We start from the raw sequence: 14,378 nt of genomic DNA, 5'->3' as shown, positions 1-14,378 counted from the left end.
GTATCTAACTGCATCCTTCATGTATCTAACTGCATCCTTCAGGTATCTAACTGCATCCTTCAGGTATCTAACTGCTTCCTTCAGGTATCTAACTGCATCCTTCAGGTATCTAACTGCATCCTTCAGGTATCTAACTGCTTCCTTCAGGTATCTAACTGCTTCCTTCAGGTATCTAACTGCTTCCTTCAGGTATCTAACTGCATCCTTCAGGTATCTAACTGCATCCTTCATGTATCAAACTGCATCCTTCAGGTATCTAACTGCATCCTTCAGGTATCTAACTGCATCCTTCAGGTATCTAACTGCATCCTTCAGGTGTCTAACTGCATCCTTCAGGTATCTAACTGCTTCAGGTATCTAACTGCTTCAGGTATCTAACTGCATCCTTCAGGTATCTAACTGCATCCTTCAGGTATCTAACTGCATCCTTCAGGTATCTAACTGCATCCTTCATGTATCTAACTGCTTCAGGTATCTAACTGCATCCTTCAGGTATCTAACTGCATCCTTCAGGTATCTAACTGCTTCAGGTATCTAACTGCTTCAGGTATCTAACTGCTTCAGGTATCTAACTGCTTCCTTCAGGTATCTAACTGCTTCATGTATCTAACTGCTTCAGTATCTAACTGCTTCATGTATCTAACTGCATCCTTCAGGTATCTAACTGCATCCTTCAGGTATCTAACTGCATCCTTCAGGTATCTAACTGCATCCTTCAGGTATCTAACTGCATCCTTCAGGTATCTAACTGCATCCTTCAGGTATCTAACTGCATCCTTCAGGTATCTAACTGCATCCTTCAGGTATCTAACTGCATCCTTCAGGTATCTAACTGCATCAGGTATCTAACTGCTTCAGGTATCTAACTGCTTCAGGTATCTAACTGCTTCAGGTATCTAACTGCTTCAGGTATCTAACTGCTTCAGGTATCTAACTGCATCCGTCAGGTATCTAACTGCATCCGTCAGGTATCTAACTGCATCCTTCAGGTATCTAACTGCATCCTTCAGGTATCTAACTGCATCCTTCAGGTATCTAACTGCTTCCTTCAGGTATCTAACTGCTTCCTTCAGGTATCTAACTGTATCCTTCAGGTATCTAACTGCATCCTTCAGGTATCTAACTGCATCCTTCAGGTATCTAACTGCATCCTTCAGGTATCTAACTGCATCCTTCAGGTATCTAACTGCATCCTTCAGGTATCTAACTGCTTCAGGTATCTAACTGCTTCAGGTATCTAACTGCATCCTTCAGGTATCTAACTGCTTCAGGTATCTAACTGCTTCCTTCAGGTATCTAACTGCATCCTTCAGGTATCTAACTGCATCCTTCAGGTATCTAACTGCATCCTTCAGGTATCTAACTGCATCCTTCAGGTATCTAACTGCATCCTTCAGGTATCTAACTGCATCCTTCAGGTATCTAACTGCTTCAGGTATCTAACTGCATCCTTCAGGTATCTAACTGCATCCTTCAGGTATCTAACTGCATCCTTCAGGTATCTAACTGCATCCTTCAGGTATCTAACTGCATCCTTCAGGTATCTAACTGCATCCTTCAGGTATCTAACTGCATCCTTCAGGTATCTAACTGCATCCTTCAGGTATCTATCTGCATCCTTCAGGTATCTAACTGCTTCCTTCAGGTATCTAACTGCATCCTTCAGGTATCTAACTGCATCCTTCAGGTATCTAACTGCATCCTTCAGGTATCTAACTGCATCCTTCAGGTATCTAACTGCTTCAGGTATCTAACTGCTTCAGGTATCTAACTGCATCCTTCAGGTATCTATCTGCATCCTTCAGGTATCTAACTGCTTCCTTCAGGTATCTAACTGCTTCAGGTATCTAACTGCTTCAGGTATCTAACTGCATCCTTCAGGTATCTAACTGCATCCTTCAGGTATCTAACTGCATCTTCAGGTATCTAACTGCATCCTTCAGGTATCTAACTGCTTCCTTCAGGTATCTAACTGCTTCATGTATCTAACTGCTTCCTTCAGGTATCTAACTGCATCCTTCAGGTATCTAACTGCATCCTTCAGGTATCTAACTGCATCCTTCAGGTATCTAACTGCATCCTTCAGGTGTCTAACTGCATCCTTCAGGTATCTAACTGCATCCTTCAGGTATCTAACTGCATCCTTCAGGTATCTAACTGCATCCTTCAGGTATCTAACTGCATCCTTCAGGTATCTAACTGCATCCTTCAGGTATCTAACTGCATCCTTCATGTATCTAACTGCATCCTTCAGGTATCTAACTGCATCCTTCAGGTATCTAACTGCTTCCTTCAGGTATCTAACTGCATCCTTCAGGTATCTAACTGCATCCTTCAGGTATCTAACTGCTTCCTTCAGGTATCTAACTGCTTCAGGTATCTAACTGCTTCCTTCAGGTATCTAACTGCATCCTTCAGGTATCTAACTGCATCCTTCATGTATCTAACTGCATCCTTCAGGTATCTAACTGCATCCTTCAGGTATCTAACTGCATCCTTCAGGTATCTAACTGCATCCTTCAGGTGTCTAACTGCATCCTTCAGGTATCTAACTGCTTCAGGTATCTAACTGCTTCAGGTATCTAACTGCTTCAGGTATCTAACTGCATCCTTCAGGTATCTAACTGCATCCTTCAGGTATCTAACTGCATCCTTCATGTATCTAACTGCTTCAGGTATCTAACTGCATCCTTCAGGTATCTAACTGCATCCTTCAGGTATCTAACTGCATCCTTCAGGTATCTAACTGCTTCCTTCAGGTATCTAACTGCTTCAGGTATCTAACTGCTTCCTTCAGGTATCTAACTGCTTCATGTATCTAACTGCTTCAGTATCTAACTGCTTCATGTATCTAACTGCATCCTTCAGGTATCTAACTGCATCCTTCAGGTATCTAACTGCATCCTTCAGGTATCTAACTGCATCCTTCAGGTATCTAACTGCATCCTTCAGGTATCTAACTGCATCCTTCAGGTATCTAACTGCATCCTTCAGGTATCTAACTGCATCCTTCAGGTATCTAACTGCATCCTTCAGGTATCTAACTGCTTCAGGTATCTAACTGCTTCAGGTATCTAACTGCTTCAGGTATCTAACTGCTTCAGGTATCTAACTGCTTCAGGTATCTAACTGCATCCGTCAGGTATCTAACTGCATCCTTCAGGTATCTAACTGCATCCTTCAGGTATCTAACTGCATCCTTCAGGTATCTAACTGCTTCCTTCAGGTATCTAACTGCTTCCTTCAGGTATCTAACTGTATCCTTCAGGTATCTAACTGCATCCTTCAGGTATCTAACTGCATCCTTCAGGTATCTAACTGCATCCTTCAGGTATCTAACTGCATCCTTCAGGTATCTAACTGCTTCAGGTATCTAACTGCTTCAGGTATCTAACTGCATCCTTCAGGTATCTAACTGCTTCAGGTATCTAACTGCTTCCTTCAGGTATCTAACTGCATCCTTCAGGTATCTAACTGCATCCTTCAGGTATCTAACTGCATCCTTCAGGTATCTAACTGCATCCTTCAGGTATCTAACTGCATCCTTCAGGTATCTAACTGCATCCTTCAGGTATCTAACTGCTTCAGGTATCTAACTGCATCCTTCAGGTATCTAACTGCATCCTTCAGGTATCTAACTGCATCCTTCAGGTATCTAACTGCATCCTTCAGGTATCTAACTGCATCCTTCAGGTATCTAACTGCATCCTTCAGGTATCTAACTGCATCCTTCAGGTATCTAACTGCATCCTTCAGGTATCTATCTGCATCCTTCAGGTATCTAACTGCTTCCTTCAGGTATCTAACTGCATCCTTCAGGTATCTAACTGCATCCTTCAGGTATCTAACTGCATCCTTCAGGTATCTAACTGCATCCTTCAGGTATCTAACTGCTTCAGGTATCTAACTGCTTCAGGTATCTAACTGCATCCTTCAGGTATCTATCTGCATCCTTCAGGTATCTAACTGCTTCCTTCAGGTATCTAACTGCTTCAGGTATCTAACTGCTTCAGGTATCTAACTGCATCCTTCAGGTATCTAACTGCATCCTTCAGGTATCTAACTGCATCTTCAGGTATCTAACTGCATCCTTCAGGTATCTAACTGCTTCATGTATCTAACTGCTTCCTTCAGGTATCTAACTGCATCCTTCAGGTATCTAACTGCATCCTTCAGGTATCTAACTGCATCCTTCAGGTATCTAACTGCATCCTTCAGGTATCTAACTGCATCCTTCAGGTATCTAACTGCATCCTTCAGGTATCTAACTGCATCCTTCAGGTATCTAACTGCATCCTTCAGGTATCTAACTGCATCCTTCAGGTATCTAACTGCATCCTTCAGGTATCTAACTGCATCCTTCAGGTATCTAACTGCATCCTTCAGGTATCTAACTGCATCCTTCAGGTATCTAACTGCTTCCTTCAGGTATCTAACTGCATCCTTCAGGTATCTAACTGCATCCTTCAGGTATCTAACTGCATCCTTCAGGTATCTAACTGCATCCTCCAGGTATCTAACTGCTTCCTTCAGGTATCTAACTGCATCCTTCAGGTATCTAACTGCTTCCTTCAGGTATCTAACTGCATCCTTCAGGTATCTAACTGCATCCTTCAGGTATCTAACTGCATCCTTCAGGTATCTAACTGCATCCTTCAGGTATCTAACTGCTTCCTTCAGGTATCTAACTGCATCCTTCAGGTATCTAACTGCTTCCTTCAGGTATCTAACTGCATCCTTCAGGTATCTAACTGCTTCCTTCAGGTATCTAACTGCATCCTTCAGGTATCTAACTGCTTCCTTCAGGTATCTAACTGCATCCTTCAGGTATCTAACTGCATCCTTCAGGTATCTAACTGCATCCTTCAGGTATCTAACTGCTTCCTTCAGGTATCTACCTGCATCCTTCAGGTATCTAACTGCATCCTTCAGGTATCTAACTAACTGCTTCAGGTATCTAACTAACTGCTTCAGGTATCTAACTAACTGCTTCAGGTATCTAACTGCATCCTTCAGGTATCTAACTGCTTCCTTCAGGTATCTAACTGCTTCCTTCAGGTATCTAACTGCTTCCTTCAGGTATCTAACTGCATCCTTCAGGTATCTAACTAACTGCTTCAGGTATCTAACTAACTGCTTCAGGTATCTAACTGCACTGAAACACTTTATTGTTTTGCTGTCACAGACAGTGTCCCACCTGACTTCAAATGCTGCAGTAGATGATTATAATAACCTGTGGGGACTTGATCCACATCAAACAGAGTCCCTGGGAGTTAGAGAACAGGACAGAGAACTCTGCAGGTTCTAAACTAATTAATGATACACTATAGGACCTGGACACAGGTGTCCTCTTTAATCACGTGGTTGAGTGGAGGAGAGGAGGAGAGGACAGGCCTTAGGGGCTATACAGGGTGGAGGAAAGGAGAAGACAGGCCTTAGGGGCTATACAGGGTGGAGGAAAGGAGAGGACAGGCCTTAGGGGCTATACAGGGTGGAGGAAAGGAGAGGACAGGCCTTAGGGGCTATACAGGGTGGAGGAAAGGAGAGGACAGGCCTTAGGGGCTATACAGGTTGGAGGAGAGGAGAGGACAGGCCTTAGGGGCTATACAGGGTGGAGGAGAGGAGAGGACAGGCTTTAGGGGCTATACAGGGTGGAGGAGAGGAGAGGAGAGGACAGGTCTTAGGGGCTATACAGGGTGGAGGAGAGGAGAGGCTTTAGGGGCTATACAGGGTGGAGGAGAGGAGAGGAGAGGACAGGCCTTAGGGGCTATACAGGGTGGAGGAGAGGAGAGGACAGGCCTTAGGGGCTATACAGGGTGGAGGAGAGGAGAGGACAGGTCTTAGGGGCTAAACAGGGTGGAGGAGAGGAGAGGAGAGGAGAGGAGAGGAGAGGCCTTAGGGGCTATACAGGGTGGAGGAAAGGAGAGTAGAGGAGAGGAGGGGAGGAGGAGATGAGAGGCCTTAGGGGCTATACAGGGTGGAGAAGAGGGGAGTAGAGGAGAGGAGGATGACCTTAGGACATCATTATGACCTTGGGAACTCATTATAACTTCATTATGACTTCATTATGACCTTAGGAACTTATTATGACTTCATTATGACCTTAGGACCTCATTATGACCTTAGGAACTTATTATGACTTCATTATGACCTTGGGACCTCATTATGACAGAGAAGAAACAAAAAGAGAGTCACATACATTACATCCAAAACAACCAAATTGAAAAGCAGCAGGTCTCATTTTCAGCACCAGATAGAATTTGAAAGTAGTTTGCACTATAATTTAGTAATAAATAGCAGCAGATGTAATTTCATAAAGTAAGTATATATTTTCAGAGCTTTTCTCATCAACTAGTAGAAAAACTGTACATGAGATATGAAATAAGGGTTCTCGCTGGGTCTCAGGATGTCTGAACACTTTTTAAGAGTTTCAATAAAGGGCAGTAAGGGAGACAGTAAGGGCAGTAAGGGCAGTAAGGGAGACAGCAAGGGCAGTAAGGACAGTAAGGGCAGTAAGGGCAGTAAGGGAGACAGTAAGGGCAGTAAGGACAGTAAGGGCAGTAAGGGCAGTAAGGGCAGTAAGGGAGGACAGTAAGGGCAGTAAGGGAGGACAGTAAGGGAGACAGTAAGGGCAGCAAGGGAGACAGTAAGGGAGACAGTAAGGGAGACAGTAAGGGCAGTAAGGGAGACAGTAAGGGCAGTAAGGGAGACAGTAAGGGCAGTAAGGGCAGTAAGGGAAGTAAGGGAGACAGTAAGGACAGTAAGGGAGGCAGTAAGGGCAGTAAGGGCAGTAAGGGAGACAGTAAGGACAGTAAGGGAGACAGTAAGGGAGACAGTAAGGGAGACAGTAAGGGAGACAGTAAGGGCAGTAAGGGAGACAGTAAGGGCAGTAAGGGCAGTAAGGGAGACAGTAAGGGCAGTAAGGGCAGTAAGGGAGGACAGTAAGGGCAGTAAGGGAGGACAGTAAGGGCAGTAAGGGAGGACAGTAAGGGCAGTAAGGGAGACAGTAAGGGCAGTAAGGGAGACAGTAAGGGCAGTAAGGGAGACAGTAAGGGCAGTAAGGGAGACAGTAAGGGCAGTAAGGAGGGCAGTAAGGGCAGTAAGTGCAGTAAGGGCAGTTAGGGCAGTAAGGGAGATAGTAAGGGCAGTAAGGGAGATAGTAAGGGCAGTAAGGGAGACAGTAAGGGCAGTAAGGGAGACAGTAAGGGCAGTAAGGGAGACAGTAAGGGCAGTAAGGGAGACAGTAAGGGCAGTAAGGGAGACAGTAAGGGCAGTACGGGAGGACAGTAAGGGCAGTAAGGGAGGACAGTAAGGGCAGTAAGGGAGACGATAAGGGCAGTAATGGCAGTAAGGGAGACGGTAAGGGCAGTAATGGCAGTAAGGGAGACAGTAAGGGCAGTAAGGACAGTAAGGGAGACATTAAGGGCAGTAAGGGAGACATTAAGGGCAGTAAGGACAGTAAGGGAGACAGTAAGGGCAGTAAGGGAGACAGTAAGGGCAGTAAGGGCAGTAAGGGAGACAGTAAGGGCAGTAAGGGAGACAGTAAGGGAGACAGTAAGGGCGACAGTAAGGGCAGTAAGGGAGACAGTAAGGGCAGTAAGGGAGACAGTAAGGGCAGTAAGGGAGGACAGTAAGGGCAGTAAGGGCAGTAAGGGAGACAGTAAGGGCAGTAAGGGAGACAGTAAGGGCAGTAAGGGAGACAGTAAGGGCAGTAAGGGAGACAGTAAGGGAGACAGTAAGGGCGACAGTAAGGGCAGTAAGGGAGACAGTAAGGGCAGTAAGGGAGACAGTAAGGGCAGTAAGGGAGGACAGTAAGGGCAGTAAGGGCAGTAAGGGAGACAGTAAGGGCAGTAAGGAGACCATACCTTCAGGAATGTGGCTCTAGAACTGCTGTGACATTGTGTCAGCCGGTGACTGTCAAGCAAATAACTGCCGGTCTCAAGGTACTTGACCGACAATTAACATAAAACACATTTAGCATATCCTGACTTCCACGCATATCCTACAAGCCACTGATGCAGACCTTTGGAACAACTACATTTTAAAAAAAAGTCTAATAAAGCCATGTAATATAGCCTACAGCACCACAATAAATCCATTATTTTAGACAGGTCTAAAGAAACAGGATATGAAGAACATGTAGTCTATTTCAGAAGAACATATTAGCATACTCTGAGTTGTTCTTATGTTAGGTCCTGATGTGGCTGTGCCATACGTCTTTGGGCCACACTAGATCATTTAGCAGACAAGATTTGCTTAGAATTCCGCTGCATTATTTTACAGTGTGAAGAAATACAATTTAACATGACTGAATAAAATAGAAAGGATATTTTCTCCAAATGATTTCTGAGGGAGTGCGCACATGCGGCTATTCTGTGTTGAGCGGTTGACAAAGAAACAGATCCTCCTTTGTGCTTCATTTAGAGTTATTCATGTACCTTTAGTTGTGATACAAACGTTAAACTATATGTTTTGATTTGTAATACATTCTAAGGCTGCATGATGCGACTCTAATGATGATTTGGAAAAAGTCTCATGAAAGGCATGAGCTTTGTTCTGTTCTTTTTTTGCGCAGGCTACACACACTTCATCAGTCTCTCATTCACAATTTGACAAGCACTTGATAAGGCCTTGAATTTCACGGCGACATCCCCTTTGTGTGGCTGTAATGCCCCCTAAAAGAAATCCATGCCTTTTGAGGCCAGTGGCCATTGTGCCTTTCGGATGAATATAATAACCATAATTCCTTTCTTCCAGCTGTGTGTCGAAGCATCTCTCACTCACGCGAACGGGTCTTTCTCACGGGCTACAAGTGTAGACAGACACATCGGGGATGCAACTGCACACGTGCACATCCAATTCCAAGGTGCATATTGAGGAGATTAGAATTACTGTCCAGATGTACTTTCTGTCAGCCAATAAGATGAGTAGACGTAACAAACAGCAAAAGCACTAGACTATGTACATCTGCTATACCCTATAGTGCTAAAGTCCACCTGTTCTGTGTCCATCTACTATCCCCTATAGTACTAAAGTCCACCTGTTCTGTGTCCATCTACTATCCCCTATAGTACTAAAGTCCACCCCATCTACTATCCCCTATAGTACTAAAGTCCACCCCATCTACTATCCCCTATAGTACTAAAGTCCACCCCATCTACTATCCCCTATAGTCCTAAAGTCTACCTGTTCTGTGTCCATCTACTATCCCCTATAGTACTAAAGTCCATCTGTTCTATGTCCATCTACTATTCCCTTTAGTACTAAAGTCCACCCCATCTACTATCCCCTATAGTACTAAAGTCCACCCCATCTACTATCCCCTATAGTACTAAAGTCCACCTGTTCTATGTCCATCTACTATCCCCTATAGTACTAAAGTCCACCCCATCTACTATCCCCTATAGTACTAAAGTCCACCCCATCTACTATCCCCTATAGTACTAAAGTCCACCCCATCTACTATCCCCTATAGTACTAAAGTCCACCCCATCTACTATCCCCTATAGTACTAAAGTCCATCTACTATCCCCTATAGTACTAAAGTCTACCTGTTCTATGTCCATCTACTATCCCCTATAGTACTAAAGTCCACCCCATCTACTATCCCCTATAGTACTAAAGTCCACCTGTTCTATGTCCATCTACTATCCCCTATAGTACTAAAGTCCATCTACTATCCCCTATAGTACTAAAGTCCACCCCATCTACTATCCCCTATAGTACTAAAGTCCATCTGTTCTATGTCCATCTACTATCCCCTATAGTACTAAAGTCCACCCAATCTACTATCCCCTATAGTACTAAAGTCCACCTGTTCTGTGTCCATCTACTATCCCCTATAGTACTAAAGTCCACCCCATCTACTATCCCCTATAGTACTAAAGTCCACCCCATCTACTATCCCCTAAGGTACTAAAGTCCACCCCATCTACTATCCCCTATAGTACTAAAGTTCACCTGTTCTATGTCCATCTACTATCCCCTATAGTACTAAAGTCCATCTACTATCCCCTATAGTACTAAAGTCCATCTGTTCTGTGTCCATCTACTATCCCCTATAGTACTAAAGTCCACCCCATCTACTATCCCCTATAGTACTAAAGTCCATCTACTATGCCCTATAGTACTAGAGTCCACCTGTTCTGTGTCCATCTACTATCCCCTATAGTACTAAAGTCCATCTGTTCTAAGTCCATCTACTATCCCCTATAGTACTAAAGTCCATCTGTTCTGTGTCCATCTACTATCCCCTATAGTACTAAAGTCCATCTGTTCTATGTCCATCTACTATCCCCTATAGTACTAAAGTCCACCCCATCTACTATCCCCTATAGTACTAAAGTCCATCTGTTCTGTGTCCATCTACTATCCCCTATAGTACTAAAGTCCATCTGTTCTATGTCCATCTACTATCCCCTATAGTACTAAAGTCCACCCCATCTACTATCCCCTATAGTACTAAAGTCCATCTACTATCCCCTATAGTACTAAAGTCCACCTGTTCTATGTCCATCTACTATCCCGTATAGTACTAAAGTCCATCTACTATCCCCTATAGTACTCAAAGTCCATCTGTACTGTGTCCATCTACTATCCCCTATAGTACTAAAGTCCACCTGTTCTATTGGGTGGGAGAAAAAAATATTCCAAACATAGTCTGGGACAGTTGTGAGATGTGATAGATCCTAAAACGAATACAACCACCAACATTAAAAACCCTGTTTAAAGCAATGAGCCTGATGCAACAGAGCAGAACTTTTAGCTTAAAATGTTGATCCACTATCAGGCTACTTCCTCAGATATTATAACCTCAGCAATGTGCCCACGGCAGTAGGCTATAGGCGCGAATGAGCAGGAAAACACCATTATCAAAAGTGACAACAAATGCATGTAATGCTTTTATTATAAAGGTGCATTTTGATGGTGAACATTGTCTTCCCCCCCAAACTCACACGAATGTATGTATGCCAGTTAGGCTCTACACACGTTGTAAAGCAGATTAATGCGCTTCATTTTAAGAAGTTATTTGGCCACTTTTGATGTCATACACACCGTATCAAAACGTATAGGCCTATGGGCTAGGCTACATGAGGTGTGCGACTAGAATTGGAAAAAGTCGCCAAAAAAAGTATGCTTTGTTTCTTGCCTTAAGCTGGGCATAACTCACAAGTGATGGGCTAATATTGTCACCCATCACACTATCTTTGATTTAATCTTGTCTTTACATATACTAAATAATATATATGTGTGACATTTGTTTTCATTTAGAAAGGACCATTATATTGCACCTGTCTCAAAACAGGGGCAGCGGAAAAACGGAGGAAGCTTTTCCCGTGGTTCATTTTTATGCCAGCCAGGTAGGCTATACTCCTGTTGTAAAGATAAGCAATGTGCTTCATATTTGCTTAATATTAGGAAAATTGCAAAATAAATATATTAGGTCTAGCCTATAGAAAGCTGATGGGATCCTCCTCTTTTTAATAGAGGCCATCACTCTGTTTTCTCACGCAGTTGCATAGCCTACAGAAATGTTGCGCAACGTGAGCTCACGGGCTCTCATGAAGTGTTTGATTAGATTTTCCATTACATTTGCATTGATGTCAGAGTGATTAGAGGGACAATAGAGTGCTGAGTACCAGGCAGTTCGCAAGTTTGATAGGCTACTAATGACCATCAACAGCATCAGAGCTTGGAGAAGCCTAATTACCATGACTAAATGGTCACGTGGAATTTGACTGCCGTCATGACTCTTGGTCGCCGGTGTGGCGGTAATACGGTCACCGTAACAACCCTATGTAGGTCTCCGATTCAGGAAGTCCATTTTTGTTCATTTTTCAAAATGGCAAAAAAAAACTTGTGGCTTCACCACAAGTGCAAAACACACCTTGTCTTGTCTAGTGTTTGGCATGTTATTAAGGAGGTGAAGGCTTGGGGATTGTACCTAAATGATCTGAGTGGTTGTGTGATAGAGTCAGGCCATTGGGTTATTGCAGTGCCAGAATAGGTCCAAAACAAGGTCCTTTCTCGGTCCAACATACTATTTCATTTAACAGGAGACTCCTTGATATTTGGAACAGTAAGAGGGTGGAGGATCTCATTACAGATCTCCAGCCATACCCCCTCATCACAAACCTCCCTCATCACATACCCCCTCATCACATACCTCCCTCATCACATACCTCCCTCATCACATACCTCCCTCATCACATACCTCCCTCATCACATACCTCCCTCATCACAAACTTCCCTCATCACATGCCCCCTCATCGCAAACCTCCCTCATCGCAAACCTCCCTCATCGCAAACCTCCCTCATCGCAAACCTCCTCATCGCAAACATCCATCATCGCAAACATCCATCATCACATACCCCCTCATCACATACCCCCTCATCACATACCCCCCTCATCACATGCCCCCTCATCACAAACCTCCCTCATCACATACCCCCTCATCACAAACCCCCTCATCACAAACCTCCCTCATCACAAACCTCCCTCATCACAAACCTCCCTCATCACAAACCTCCCTCATCACAAACCTCCCTCATCACAAACCTCCCTCATCACATACCCCCCTCATCACAAACCCCCCTCATCACAAACCTCCCTCATCACAAACCTCCCTCATCACAAACCTCCCTCATCACATAACACCTCATCACATACCACCTCATCACAAACTACCTCATCACAAACCTCCCTCATCACAAACCTCCCTCATCACATACCCCCCTCATCACAAACCTCCCTCATCACAAACCTCCCTCATCACAAACCTCCCTCATCACAAACCTCCCTCATCACAAACCTCCCTCATCACAAACCTCCCTCATCACATACCACCTCATCACATACCACCTCATCACATACCACCTCATCACAAACCCCCTCATCACAAACCTCCCTCATCACAAACCTCCCTCATCACAAACCTCCCTCATCACAAACCTCCCTCATCACAAACCTCCCTCATCGCATATAATATCTGACGGTGTTATTATACATGATAATATCTGACTTCCTCCATCTGAAACATTGTATTATGAGAGAAAGAAGTAAGAGAGAAAAAGTATTGTTGACTGAAGTTGTAATTCACAAAGAACAGGACCACAGGTGAGAGTGACAGGGTGACAGAGTGACAGAGTGACAGAGTGACAGAGTGCAGAGTGACAGAGTGACAGGGTGACAGGGTGACAGAGTGACAGAGTGACAGAGTGACAGGGTGACAGGGTGACAGGGTGACAGAGTTACAGAGTGACAGAGTTACAGAGTGACAGTGTGACAGAGTGCAGAGTGACAGAGTCAAAGTTACAGTCCATAGGGCTGCTTGGCTCTGTGGCTGATAGAGTAGTGATGAGCCATTAGTGCTTTTCTTGGTCGGTTTGGTTTCGGTTCAATTATTTTTAAAAGCCATGTATTGTGTAGAGAATCATTGTACCATCTAAACCACTGTGAAATACATTTTTCAATATTCAAAAATATAGTATTTTCAGCTGTTTGATGCTGGTGTACAAAAACGAAAGTAAAAGATGCAAAAATTAAACTGAAGAACGGGAAGCATTGAAAATAGCACACATAGAATAGATCTATCGCATCTTAGACTTGCTTTCAATGAGAATGACAGATCTATATCTCACATTTCTATCTTAATTTGGTCAGGTCGCCCAAAAAGTGACATATTGCAGCTTTAAATGCATTTTGAAATGCCATAATTATTTTTGTGCTTCTTAATTAATGGAAATTCCAAAGCCAAAAATAGTGAACATTAAATTCCCGTAACATTGAAAATATTCCATTGTTTCTGTCAGGTCCACATTGGGTAGACATCAATATAAAAACAGTCAATTACTAAATAATAACATATTTACTTGTATATATTACTTCGTTTTTATTTGATTAATTTATTATTTTTCATTCCTTATTAAAGTCATCATCTCATCTCTCCTCAGGCAGTAGCCAGTAGCCAGACAACGTTCTCCCTGCTACCAATACTGTACTGTCTTCACTCATCCTATTTAGCTAGGCTAGCCTGCCTTAACATGCTGCAGAGCGGTCTGACTAAATCATTTTACTACTTGTTCAAAGAAGATAAGGCATACTTTCATGAACTGTCTCTATCCCTCTCTCTCATCTTTGTGTTGTGTACATTCCTCAGGCAGTCTGTGTGTATCTAACCTAACGCAGCAAGGAGTAAAAGTATATCCATCTCTGTCCGAGCAGGAACAAGAGCAGTGGATTATGGTCATTGTAGTTCATTACCACATTCCTGCGCTGAACTAGGTTGAGTTGTTGCTTAATGAAAACTACAACTCCCTTCAGCCCAGCGTCCCACATAGTTCTTGACTTGATTTCTCTCGTGAATAATTTCGGTCAA

Source organism: Salvelinus fontinalis, chromosome 11, assembly GCF_029448725.1.
Source record: "Salvelinus fontinalis isolate EN_2023a chromosome 11, ASM2944872v1, whole genome shotgun sequence".
NCBI lineage: Eukaryota > Metazoa > Chordata > Actinopteri > Salmoniformes > Salmonidae > Salvelinus > Salvelinus fontinalis.
Note: the sequence above shows the minus strand (reverse complement) of the source record.